This window comes from Pinus tabuliformis, chromosome 9 (genome assembly GCF_031772625.1).
Source record: "Pinus tabuliformis cultivar Carrire ecotype Pingquan chromosome 9, CPIR1, whole genome shotgun sequence".
NCBI lineage: Eukaryota > Viridiplantae > Streptophyta > Pinopsida > Pinales > Pinaceae > Pinus > Pinus tabuliformis.
The window spans coordinates 1,397,110,939-1,397,125,871 of NC_142307.1; positions in this window are offsets into that span (position 1 = coordinate 1,397,110,939).

Consider the following 14,933-nt stretch of genomic DNA (forward strand, 5'->3'; position numbering starts at 1 on the left):
ACTGGTCAGAAATGACTGGGGAAAAATTGGGAGAACATCAAAGTTTAATGGTAGCAAGTCACTCTTGAACATGACACTTTTCCTCCGTACCACATCGGGTTGGGTTGTTTCATTCACCGGTCTCATCACCATGGTCCTCGCCAAACCATCCACATTTGGGGTAATGCTACCGATCCATCGCATCAGTGTTGTTATATGTTCAAGAGGGGTCATTCTGAAAGTGTCAACCGTGTCCCATCCACTGCCATACATTATCCTTCATCCATTCATGATCGCCACCCTGAATCATATGTCACAGTTTGTTTTCACCTCCACTAAAGTCATTAGCTCCGTTCCGTGTCATTGCTGTGGGATTCATTAAGGCCCTCCTTTGACGGATCGCTTCTTGTCGACTTCAGCTCATTATCCAAGAAGTTGATCTAGGAACACCCCCATCAGTACTTTGAAGCTTGCATGCCTCAATGGCAAGTTTCTCACTTCCGGCGACAGGTATACATCAATGACCTTCGACCAGAAGATTTTGCGTGGCGTTCGACGCCAAGTCCTTTATTCACGCCACGTGAATTGTACTGCAGTACCTTGAGGGTCATCGTCATTATTGGTGATTCCTCTCGCGCTTGTTAACGGTTTTCATTATTGACCGGTAATCAAGCGATGTCTTTCCATGTTCGACTTCAGCGCAATTCTCACATGGATCGACTTGTACTTAGAGTGAAGATCGAACGAGTTTGAAGACCCCGGATCTAGTTTCATCCATCCGGGCTGCGATATATATTCAGGAAATATAAAAGCATTTGTCATGTACATCATTGCAACAGATGATCATCCTATTCAAAGGATGATAATTTCAGCAGAAAATTATCAGTCTACCTTCAGACGATCGTCTGTCATATGTACCAAAATGTATTTATAAAAGCTGAGCATGGGAATGCCCGCCTCAGCTAGATCATGAAAATAGAATGAAAAATAATGTATTGTATTGTATTGTATTACAGGGCGCCTCCTCAGCACTGGAATGAACTTCGGACCCTCTAGATAAAGCATTTCACCCGATAAACGGCCTCATACTTTAGGGGGCAACTGTTATAGACATTTTTGTGCCTCGCATCATGGAGCATGAAATGTCAATAATCACAGGGATCCTCAGTCCCTAAACATGTTGTTCTTACCCCTAAAAGAACAAGGTCATCAAACAACAGCACTTCCAATCAGTTCTCCACCTGAAAACACTTCAAAACAGGCTTATTTTGGATCATGTCAGCTGCTCCACTGAGCTTCTGCGCTGGAATGCAACTGTCCCTCTTTGTACCTGCGCTGGAAGTCAAGATTAATGAAGGCTACCTGCGCTGGGCGAGATTGGCCAAGTGGCACAGTCATCCTGCAAGGTGTCAACTGCCCAGGAAGCTTCCAAACTGACACTTGGTTCATGAGATTCGCCCTGTGATGAGTAAGAGGTACTTGATCACCATGTGTAAGCAAGGATCTCCAAGTGGACTCAAGAACTGAAGATTAACTGAAGAGGGAGAGGACACAAGGCAGCTTCATGTCAGTCTCAAGCTGACTCATCCTCTCTTCTTCTCTCCTATATATAGAGCTCTTCTATGAGGTCTAAGGAGGCTGGAATTTTGTGTAAAGCAAGGAGGTGCTGTTGGTTTACAGTTAGAGCTATTGGGTGATTGTTTTACTAGAGGTGAAGAGGAGAGTTCTTGCTGCTGGGGAGGTGCTGCTGGATTGGAGCCATCATTGGTTGTAACCTTCTCAGAACCCTGTTACTTCTATCAATAAAGTTTTGCATGTTCTCCTATACACTTGTATTGCATTGATGTATTGTATTTACATGTATATTTGATTCACTCTAATCCATGTATCAGTTATGAGTACTTGTATCTTGTAGTTTCCTCTCTTGTTTTGTGCAGGATCTGTGTGTAGCTGGACCGGCAAAGAGAGCAAGGAGCTGGGAACAAGAGACAAAGAGAGAGGACAAGGATCGACTAAGCGAAAGACACCAGGTTGGTTAATCTTTCTTCATTCTCTCTGTACTTTCATAAAGGAAATCATCAAAACTTTACTTTCAGTTGTTGCTAAAGACTGTCACCTTTAGAGTAGGGATAGGGTCATCCGCATCGGATACTTTTCCCCACAACACCGAGGTAGGCCTAAAACACCTAGTAACCTTTATTTATAAATCGCATATTTAGAGAAAGATAGAATTTGTTTGGTTTGCTTGTCGCTAGATATCATTAGATACTAGGGAGATCGGTCTTCTCCGCAAGAACAATTCATCCGCCCGACACAGCCCCATTGGGTGAAAACTGAAGAAGATTCCCCTTGCTGACTGGACTGTCATGTCGTCATTCTGTCCCATTCTGCAATTTTTTTAGCTGTTTAGGAAAACGAACAATAGGGCTTTCCTCCTTCATCTAGGCTCCATTTTCAATGAAATAAATTGTGTTTCAATTGTATTGACGAGACGGATGTAGCCATATAGTTTTTGAGCCAATTTGAGAAATTTGAATTTTGAGCTAAATATTGAGCCCCTGATCAGGCGGGGATACAAAATTTTCCAAGGTGGTACAACAATTTTCCTTGTAAATGGTAATTGTCGACTTGCGATCCATGAGTCGGATTTACATAAATCTCCTTATTCATCATCAACATATTGTTCAACATAATTTTCAAAAGATAAAGAGGCATTTTGTAAAACAATATATGAAAAAAAAGGAGCACGGGAAAGCATATATTCCACTTTTGTGCTAGTGCCCTTCTTGTACTTTATTACCAGATTAAAATACTAAAGGAACCCCATCCATCTAAAATTACGTGCTTGTTGAAGCTTGGTTTGTGACTGGAGGTATTGCAAGGGCTAGTGATATGTGTGAATGATGATCTCCTTTCCAATAAAATAGTGCTTCCACTTCTTCACACTTTGAACCAAGGCATACAACTCCTTTCCGTAGGTGGGAAAGTTCATGATAGCTTAGGAGAATGTCTTTGAATGGTAACATATAGGTTTCCTCTATTGCATCAACATGGATCCCATGGCGTACTCACTGGCATATATATCAATCTCAAAAGGTTGTTGGAGGTCAGGTAAGGCCAAAATTGATGTGGTATTGATCTTCTCTTTCAGTGTATCAAAGTCTTTATGTTGCTTTCCTCTCCACTGAAAGGTTTTCTTCATACTCGTTAACACATGCAAAGGGTATGCAATGACGGAGAAGTTGGCAATGAATCTTCTCCAATATTGTATTGCACCCAAAAAGTTACAAACCTCTATAACATTGGTGGGTTTAGGCCATTTCACAATCACATCAACTTTATAAGGATCTATTTTTAACTGTCCACGTCTAACAATGTGATCCAAGTAAACCAAAGAGGTCTTACCAAATTCACACTTAGACATTTTGACATACAACTTTTCTTTTTGCAAAACATCAAGCACATTTTTAACATGACTCGTATGATCTTCCCAATTTCTACTAAAAACAAGAATGTCAACAAGATACACAAGAACAAAATCATCAAGAAAAGGTCTGAAAATGTCATTCATCACCCTCATGAACATGGCCATAGCATTGCACAATATGAATGCCATCACCATCCATTCAAACAACCCTTGTTTTGTCTTGAATGCAATCTTCCATACATCTTGTTCTACAATCCTGACCTGATGATAGCCACTACGCAAGTCTAGTTTTGTGAAATAGACAACATTTCTCAATTGGTCTAATAAATCATCAATGTGAGGGAGAGGGTACTGATTCTTCACTATTATTTTGTTGAGTTCCCTGTAGTTCAAGCACATTCTCCATGTGCCATATTTTTTTGGTACCAAAACAATGGGTGAGCCACATGGAGAAAAACTTAGCCTTATGACCCCTTGGTTTAGAAATTCCTGCACTTGCTTCTTTATCTCCTCCATCTCAATAGCTGACAACATGTACATACCAATATTTGGTAAAGGAGCATCCTGCTACAAGTGAATTCCATGTTGGATCTCATGCTTTGGAGGCAACCCACTTGGTTCCTGAAAAATCTCATTATAGTTAGAAACAATTTCATATCATTCATGTTTATGAGTGGGATCACAACCTTGGAAAGCTTCAGATGTCTCCACATCTTTTTCCCTCACAACCATGAGCATGCACACTTGGCTAGAATTGATCAATCTCTTTATCTGACCTGCACTTACAATACTTGCATTGATCTTGGCACGATAAGTTCTAACAAAGTATTCCACCTCGTCTTTTGTGAGATGATACTTGTTTTCATCGTGAAAGAAAACTACTTTCCTGCCAAACAAATATGGACTCCTTAATATAATGCCACAAATATCCAAAGTTACAACATCAAGTTCAACCTCATTTACTAGTTTGGATGCAATCACAAATCTAGCCCTGCACTGTTTGGTTACATGTAATTTGGCTTTGTCACACACCCAACCAATAGGGTAAGGTTTTGGATGAGGCTTGGTCTCCAACACTAATTTCTTAACCAAGGATTTTGAATTCAAGTGTCCTTGTCAGCCTAGATCAAACAAGGTTTCCACTTTAGTGTGTTTCAACACAACTCTAATGTGGAACAATTCAGTCCTCTTTTGTCCATTAATAAGAGACTCATTTGAAGAACTTGTACTTGCGTGCAATTTATAATTTTCATTAGCATGAAGAGAAAGGTTACCTTGTATGCCCACTGTTGTGATCTTTGTTTTGTCGCCGAAGTCAGATCGAAGGTCTTGCTACACGGTTACCACCATCTTTTGCTTGCCCTTTCCACCAAATCTCTTTGGCTTTAAATTTGGATGCAACTTCCAACAGTGTTCATAATCATGGCCTTCCTTCTTCCAATATGTGCAATATGGCTTTGCTCCTTCTTCTTTCTTGGTTGTAGTTGCCTTCTTGTCCTTTCCCTTGCCTTTTACTTTGAACTCTCCATTATGAGGTTTGAAAGATGATCTCTTGGGTTGATCCTCTATCATTCTTTCCTCTTATTTCAAGGTGAATGACCTTCACACTAGTTGCATCAATAGTGGTAGGCTCAAATAACAACAAAGAATGTCTGACGTAACTATGTAAATCACCAGTAAACTTTATTACAGTTTTTTATGAATCAAGTGAAATTCCCAAATTTAAAGCTTTTTTTCTAAACTCTTCTGTGAAGATTTGTACATTTTGAACCTTTCCTTGAGTCAAATATTACCATTCCATTAAATCATTTTTGTCGATAACCCAAAGGATAGAATTGATATTTTAGTGCAGAAACAAAATTGGACCAAGAAGAAAGGAGATTACCCAACTTTTTGCTACCTTTCTACAACTTGCTCTCCCATCAGACGAGAGCGGTGCCACCCAGCTGAAGAGATGCTAATTGGATATTGGCCTTAGCTTCCTCAATTTTTTGAATCCAGCAATAGACCTAAATCTGTATAATCCAATTGTTTCATTTCTCTGCATTACATTCTCCATTATATGTGGGAAAATCAAACTTTACATCTAGCCTAAAAAATGGCTTTTTAGATGCATTCCTATGATGCTTATTAGAATGATTAGAATGATGAGAAGAGGAAGAAGAAGAACTGTCACTAGAATATGGAGAGGGAGGGATCTCTTCTCCTGCACCTCCATGGTTTACCGAGGCATGATCATATGGCTCTTTCTTCTCAGGATTTATTGTCTTCTCATATTCTACAAACAATTTATCCACTTTCTTTTCCATGGTGAAGAAGATCTTGTGATAATTTCTCTCTTCCTTCATTCGAGCTTCCTCATCTGCCATTTTTCGTCTTCATGTTGCACACCCCAGTTATGGATCAAAGGATTTGAGTTTCCTTCACCTTTTTGGATCTTATTCCTAGTTAGCATTCACTCATGCAACTCACATCAAGAATACTTGCTTTGATACCAAACTCGATGTAACACCCTCCTCCCACATCTACCCAAGCAACCGTCCAGCTAGGTTAAACATGTGGTGAGACTCCACTATGATATGATTCAACCTCTTAAGTCACCTTAAGCAAGTGGAACCGATAGAAACACACCATACAAACATCCAACATCATCAACAGAACCCCCAGAGGACAAGTCGGCCAATTATACAGTCTGTTCCTGGGTCCCAATGTTGTTTTAGGTCTCTTGGGCCATATTCTCTCTCATGTTATGGGAAAGGGAGCGACCAACAACCTAAAGTCGCTCTCACAGGCCTGCCTGCCCGCAACTGTGGACAAAAATTTTCAGTGTTATGCCAGCGCCTCTTGGATTTTAGCCACTTTTTCAGGCCCAGAGCCCAAGTCACTACCCAAAACTGAACTATCTCTTCATATCAGTAAACTAACATGGAAATGAAAGTACTAAAGAAAATACTTGTTCAAGACCTTGACTGGATCCCTACTAGCCATGATAGGCATTTCGTCAAACATATCATCGAAATGTAACCTACATGTGTAAACAATAGAATTAAGTGTGGGGATATCATTCTTATTTGAGAATCGCTATGAACCATTGTTCCTTCATGCCATTTGCTTCATTATCATCTATTAGGTCATAGACACATTATCCATTCACATACAATTAAAAACATGTTGAAAGCCATACATAATTGTTGTCATAAAATGTGCATACAACCAGCATAATAGGAACAGAAATACAATAAACATATCACCCATCAAATCCATAAATACATATGTACCTTTACACATGAAAATCAAGGGAAATGATTTCTCATTAATGAATGCAATGAACCAATCGAAGATGGGACTACCACATTCCACCCGACTGTAGAATGGCTAAGTCAAATCTCTCTTCAGGCATTCACCCCCATGCCATATTCCAAGCATGAATGTGGGGTCTCATAGAAAACATCAATCAAAACTCATCCAGGGCTTCCAGAGGCCATCCACCTCAACCCATCAAACATTGGTTCCACCTCACGGTTAAACATCACCAAAACCATCACCAGATCGGTCTCCATCCTAGCCATCCAGTGCTCCAGAGCGTTTGTTCCAACCAAGGCTCCAGGACTAGTAACTCAACCCATAGCTGTCGTGGGGCTCCAGAGCATTTGTCCAACCAAGGCTCCAGGACTAGTAACCCAACCCACCAAGGGCTCAAGAGTGTTTGTCCAACCAAGGCTCCAAGGCTAGTAACTCAACCCAAGTTGTTACAAGGCTCTAGAGCGTTTGTCCAACCAAGGCTTCCAGGAACTAATAACTCAACTCAAGCTAAGGAAACATGAGAACCAACCAAAACAAAACAATGAAAATAAACCCACAATCACCATGGTTATCCAAGAAATGGAAAGATTAGGCAATCCACTGTCAATCTAGGCAATCCTCCATGCCAATGACAAATCATGACCAAGAGTCCACATGCATATGCCATGCATGTCTAAACTAGTGAACAAATCATACATGCAACTTGGTACTTGCAAGAAAATTTGATTTAGCTGTTGGTGCCGATGCCTTCCTGTGTTATCCTACTCTTCCTCTACCTTCTTTCTCCAAGAATCCAAGTATGCCACACCCTCCAAGAGTGCTCCAAGAAAACTCTAAGTATCCAAGAGTATGAGAGAGAGAGAGAGAGAACGAGAAAGCTCCAACACTGAACTGAAAAAAGGTTACCAACTGATCCTCATAATCCTTTTTATGAATGAGGCCTCTATTTTCTTCATTTTCCATTATTTTCCTTCATTTTCCTCCTCACATGCAACCTGTGACCTTTCACCTCCTTTTTCTCCTAATTTCCATTATTTTCATAAATAAATGTGCCAAAATGTTTGTTAATGCCTTAGCCATTGCCTTTGTCAATTTCCTTCGCAATAAACAACCAAATGAACACCCCCTATGATGTCTTGCCCAACATTCAGCTTGGAATAAGTGTCCCAGTCATCCGTGGTTATTGTTTTTAACTTTATTACATGGAATTTTCACCAAGGCTTTCACAGAACCCTCCCCCTTGGGGGACACCGTCCCCGGTGTTCAATCACACCTATACCTCAGTAACCTGCTGAAAGAAGACATATTTCTTATGGATCTTTATAACACAACTCGATGCAATATTTACAATGAAAGATATGCTCAAGACATAACATCATGACAGCATACCGCATAGTGGAGCTTTATAACACAGCTCATTATCGTTTTACAATAATCATCTTGCTGAGTGCCAATCCATATGACATCATAACATCATGATAACATAACCACATGATAGCATAATAACATAACACCCATACCGCATAGCGGAGCTTTATAACACAACGTGTTACAGTATTTACATCCATACACAGGTGTACATATAATAACATCATCAGAATTATATACACCAAACACATATGCCAAATCATATACCAAAACATATATCAAACATATACCAACATCATATATAGGCATATATCAAAAACATCATATAGCATATATCAACCATCATAAAGCATATATTGATCACCATAAAGCATATACTAAACCAACATAAAGAAAATACTAAATCACCGTGAAGCATATACCAAGCCATCATAAGCAAATACTAAACCACCATAAATAAACTATCAAGCCACCATAAGTAATCACCAAACCACCATATCAAAGTTGCTTTGCCTCAACCAATAAACAAGGAAGGATACATGGCCCACATCTGATCTGCCATCTCCCATATAGCTTCATCAGCCCCAAACTGCTTCCATTGCACTTTAACTCGCTCTATTGTTCGATTCCAGAGCATGAGTACCTTTTTCTACAGTATACAATGAGGCTCTGGTTGGAATTCTCCATCTAGTTCCACCTGCAATACAGAACATTCAATCACATGATCAACATCTTTAACATACTTCTTAAGCAATGAGACATGGAAAACATCATGGACTTTCACTGTCGAAGGCAGTGCAAGTCTATATGCTATTGGCCCAATCCTCTCAATGATACTGAAGGGTCCACAAAACCGTGGTGCCAGCTTGGCACATGATCCCTCTTCTTCGGTTTGCTGCGCAAGTACACATGTTCCCCAACCTGGAACACCTTGAACAATTTGTTCCTATCTGCATAACTCTTCTGTCGATCCTGTGTTGCCTTGAGATTCTTCTTGATCACCTGCATCACATTTTCCATGTCTGCCAACATATCTAGTCCAATCAATACTCTGCTAACCGTATCACTCCAACTAATGGGAGTGTTACAACTCCATCCCTATAAGTCCTCAAATGGACTCATCCTCAATGACTCTTGATAACTATTGTTGTATGAAAACTCAACCAAAGGGAGATACTCTTCCCATTTGCATTGTTGATGCATTACATACATCCTCAACATGTCCTCTAAAATCTTGTTGACCCTCTCTGTCTGTCCATCCGTCTGCAGATGATACGTTGTGCTAAAGGCCAACTCTATGCCCAAACCTACAAATAACTCCTTCTAAAACTTGGAAGTGAATATCACATCCCTGTCTGACATAATATTCTTCAGGACACAATGTAGTCTAACCACATCTCTGATAAATACTTGTGCCACATCACTAGCTGAGAATGTAGACTTCACTGGAATGAAGTGTGCAACTTTTTTTAACCTTTCCACAACGATTATGATTGAGTCATGTTTCTTCATTGTCTTCGAAAACCCTATGATGAAATCCATGGAAATGACCTCCCATTTCCACATCGGGATAGTGATCAGTTGTAGCAGTCCACTTGGATGTTTGCACTCTACATTCACTCGCTGACAATCGAAACATCTAGACACAAACTCTGCTACATCCCTCTTTAGATTTAGCCAATAGTAATATCTATTCACCATTGTGAGTGTCTTCTGATACCCTGGGTGACCTGAATACGGTTTCGTATGAAACTCCCTCAATATCACTTTCTTGAGCTCACTGCTATCTGATACATATATCCTGTCTCAAAACCTAACCAATCCTTCTTCCATAAGACAATAATCCAAGTCCTGTGCACCTGCACCTGTACCTGTACCTGTACTTGTGCCTATACATGTACTGCCACATGTACTTGTACCACTACATGTACTTGTAAATGCACCTGCACCTGTACCTGTACTATCACCCTGCTGCAACCTGTGCACAATCTCCATATATTTGACACCCTATTGTCCTGCCTGCAAGATCCTATCCTACAAATATGTCCCATAAGAGCTCATAGCTGCCAAGTAATTCACCTGTACCCACCAGTTAAGAGCATCTGCCACTCGGTTCTCCTTGCCTTTGATGTATCTGATCTCAAAGTCGAACTCGTTGATCCTATCCAACCATCTAGTCTGCTCGGAATTCAGATTCAGCTAGTCAAACAAATACCTCAACCCAATTTGATCACTCCTAAGCACAAACTGCCTTCCAATAAGGTTTTGTCTCCACATATTCAATGCATGTATAATTTCCGCCAACTCAAGATCATGCGTGGGATAGTTCTGCTCATGCTCATTCAATTTCCATAACTCATAGCACACTACATGTCCATCATGCATAAGGACTCCACTAAGCCCTCTCTTGCAAGCATGTGTACATACTACAAACTCTTTCTTTGGATCTGCAATTTGTAGTATGGGTGCATGTGTCAGCAAGTGCTTAAGTTGCTTAAAGCCAGCAACAAACTCCTCAATCCATTCAAACTTCTTAGCTTTCCTCTGCAATGATGTGATAGGATAAGAAATCTACGAGAAGTTCCTGATGAACCTCCTATAGTAGCCTGCCAGACCCATGAAATATCTCACCTCATCCACATTATTAGGAGCTACCCACTCCATGATGGTCCTTATCCTCTCTGGATCTACTGCAATGCCCTCCTTCGAGAAATCATGTCCCAAGTAGTGTACCTTCGTCTGAAAGAAACTACATTTGCTGAGATTAGCATACAACTAATGCTCTCTCAACAACCTCAACATTGCTGCTAAGTGCTTGGCATGCTCTTCCTCATTTTTTAGAATATACCAGTATATCATCAATGAACATAATAACAAGCTTATCCAAATATGGATGCAACACACTATTCATCAAACACATGAACTAGTTGTAGCATTAGTTAAGCCAAATGGAACCACAACAAAATCACAATGCCCATACCTAGTCCTGAATGCAGTCTTGTATATGTCCTCCTCTTTGATGCGTACCTCATGGTATCCAGATATCAAGTCAATCTTCAAGAACACTGTTGCTCCCTTCAACTAATCGAACAAGTCATCAATCCTTGGAAAAGGGTATATGTTCTTGATAGTCACTTTGTTCAACTATCTGTAATCAATGCATAATTTGATGTACCATCTTTCTTCCTCACAAACATGACCAGTGCACCCCAAGGTGATCTCGTCATCCCCAAATCAACTTAGATGGGGAAGAAGCAGTGAGGGTAATTTCAACCTCAAAGAAGCCAAAGATGTGGTCACTGGATACAATTTTTCCAACCCAGATAACACTTGGAAAGACCTATGGAAGCAACCTCAATGGATGAAAATCAAGCTGTTTATGTGGATGGTGCATCACAAAAAGATTTTGACTTGGGAGAATCTCAGAAAGAAAGGTTTTGTAGGACCTTCCAGATGCCAGTTATGTGGTATCCAGGAAGAGACAAGGGATCACCTTCTCAGCCTCTGCACCTTCACCTCTACCCTATGGAACTGGGCAACCTATATCTTTAGACAAACTGATAGAGATGAAAACAGCATCTCCAAAACCTTAAGGGATTGGAGGAATAAGCTCTCAGAGAATGAGACTGTCAACTTAGCCTAGACCCTGATCCCAGGCTTCCTAATATGGAATGTCTGGAAAGAACGTAATAACAGAATTTTCAGGGACAAATCCAGTCCACCCCAAATCATTATAAATCAGCTCCTCAGGCAGCTCAAAGAGACTATTAATACGTTTCAAAAGCACCCTATTGAGAATCCGCCTTCTCATCAGGATGCCCGAATTCTTCATCTTTTGGGCCTATAGAAGATGGCCCCTCAGAGCTTAATCCAGATTCCATCTCGTGCTACCATGAGGCAGAACTTCTAGTGTCCCCCCCCCCTGGGTACTTAAAACTAAATACAGATGGAGCCTCGAAAGGTAACCCAAGGGAAGCAGGGTATGGATGCCATCAGAGATGATAAGGGGAATTTAATAATCATCTTTCATAGCTACTTGGGGAATGCTACCAACAACATGGTGGAACTAATGGCCATAGAACAGGGATTAGAGATTCTGAGAAATCTCAACATGAAGAACTCCATAATAGAAGTTGATTCTAAATTAACAATCAATTCTATAAAAAGAATTGCTAATGGCTCAGACCCTGAGAAAGTCTTGCACCACTGGAGACTGATGCATGTTTATCGGCGCATTCGATTGCATATGAGAATCCTGAGAACCCTTAGCTTTGCTCATGTGCGTAGAAATGCCAACAGAGTGGCGGACCGGCTAGCAAATGAAGGGGTGCTCTGTAAGAATGAATACAGTTTTTATAATTGGGAAACAATGCCTGCGGGGAATTTGAGAGAAGAATGCTACAGTCTGGCTCGCGCGAACAATGAGTTTTTTCTCAAGTCAGGTAGGGAAGAGAATGGCAGACCGGGTTCATTTAGCCTCAGCTCCCGATCGCGTTGGTTGAAGGCTCTCTTTTGGATGGCAGGAGGAGAGGAACAAGTGGTTTCGTTCACAGAAGATCCAAAGGTAAAGCAGTTTTGTGGTTTATCGCGTGCATCCGAGACCTAAAGTGGTTTTTCAAGGTTTTCCTCCAATGCCATTCATCAATCAACAAGTGGCAGTGGGCGAAGAAAATACTTCCCATATCGCACGGGTTATCCTCGTGCTTCTTCTCCGTGCGATATTCTCCTCAGCCATTGGATTCGGGGAGGGAAGATCAACGACTCTAGTACGTCGAGCTAGTTCGGGGAGTTTTCCTTCGTGCTTTTCGAGGTTTACGTGTGGACTCCTGGAGGGCGGTACTCTTAGTCGCATGAGTCTTAGCCCCTGGGCGGAACCGTTTTATTCTTTGTTTGGAGTCTTTTCTCCTTATGTGTTCAGAAGTTTGTTTGTCAGTGGGTCGTTTGTTGTAAAGGTTTGCAGCCCATTGTTTAGGGTAGGCGGACCCCAGTGTTGCCCGTTGACTTTGTCCAGGACTTGTAACATAGTTCTGTATTTTTTAAACCTTTGAATAAGAAATGAAAAACACTCTTGCTATAGCAAAAAAAAGAATAATTTGGAAAGCACAATTAACTCATGATCAATGTTCCTCAATTTACCCATATTTAAATAAGGAGAAAAAACAATATAAAAGAAATTTGTATAGCTATAAATGAAATTCCTAATCATTATACCTATACAACATCTGTTGCATAGGGGAACTTTATAGCCATAGGATCAAATCATTTTGTGTCTTATTTGTAGGAAATTCAAGAATTTGGTTCCCAAAAATTTGTGCAATAACGGAATTGGATGAACAAGTTATGTGGTTCATGGGTAACAAATTCATTCCATAATTTATGAATGAGTGGATTGTCCTGGAATCGAAAGAGGGGCATCAGATCATTGAGGTTGTTGGGGACTAGAGATTCATCTCTCACTACCTTCTCCATGTCACTCTCCTCCAATACTACAATTATTTCCCTTTGCAAATGCTTGACCATGTCTTCTACCTGACAGATCCTAATTAACTTCATGCATTCCATTTAATGCCTACAAAAATGTTGTTGAATATATCGAAGGACATTTTTCTAGTACATTAATGTAAACCAAGTGATTACAAGCCTAACAAAGTAAGAATGTCACATGTGTTTGACATATTCGCTTTTAGATGTTGTGTGTCCAAAGTCAATATCCTATGTATCTTGAACTTTGTGTCACCAACACGCCTTTAATATATTTAAATGTAATTAAAGGAACCATTGTTAGTTCGATGTGTTTTATGATGTCCCATGGAAGTGAAGGTGAAGCTTTGGATTTGGTTGTGAAATATTTGGATAAGTTTTCTTCATGTCAAAAGGAAAAATCCTTCAATGCTTATCAACTAGCACTGTAATACTATCCTCCCTGTACTCTCAGCTGGGTATTTGATAAGGTTATGTTGCATTTGAATTACAAATATATTTTTAGTTGTTGCTATTGAACTGAATCAACATTGTGTTGAATCCAAATTTGGTGATTGTTGTTTAAAATGCTTGTCATGGACCAATATGTTTTGCTTTGGAAGCATGGATGCACATTTCAATGTTTGGAATGCATTAAATCGCTTCATACATATGTGAGGTTAGACATAATGCATTTCAACATGTAATATTATCTAAGAATATAAACTTTTTATTAATATAATTAACATAAATTTTTTCATCAATATAATTTTCTTGTCAAAGTATAGTAATGGAAGGTCATCGTTTCACCTAGAAAAAACACACCAAGAAAATAGAACCAATGATATGAAAGTTATGTTTTTGCTGGGAAATGTGGAATTCTCATATGCATTTTTTTGAGATTTTATTCTTAAATCCATCTTACACTCATTAGAGGCATCAAGGTGCACCTCGATTTGAGTTATTTGTAATACTAGTATATTTTTCATTTCTCAAGGCCGTGCTGGGCACTAAGGGAATTGCATATCTTAATTAAAGGCATACCATTGATTTTATTTTTTATTTTTTTTTAACTTCAGACGAATCTCATTAGAGGCATCAAGGTGCACCTCGATTTGAGTTATTTGTAATGCTAGTATATTTGTCATTTCTCAAGGCCGTGCTAGGCACTGAGGGAATTGCATATATTAATTAAAGGCATACCATTGATTTTTTATTTTTATTTTTATTTTTTTTTTAACTTCAAATGAATTTATTGATATATAAAGAGTTGATATTTAAATATTTTAGTTTAAGTCCATATTCAAATATGTATTGTTATTAATATCTTTTTAAATCCTATGTGTAGATGTCACTTTGAGTACGAAATGAACTATCTATCTCTCTCATATGAAGA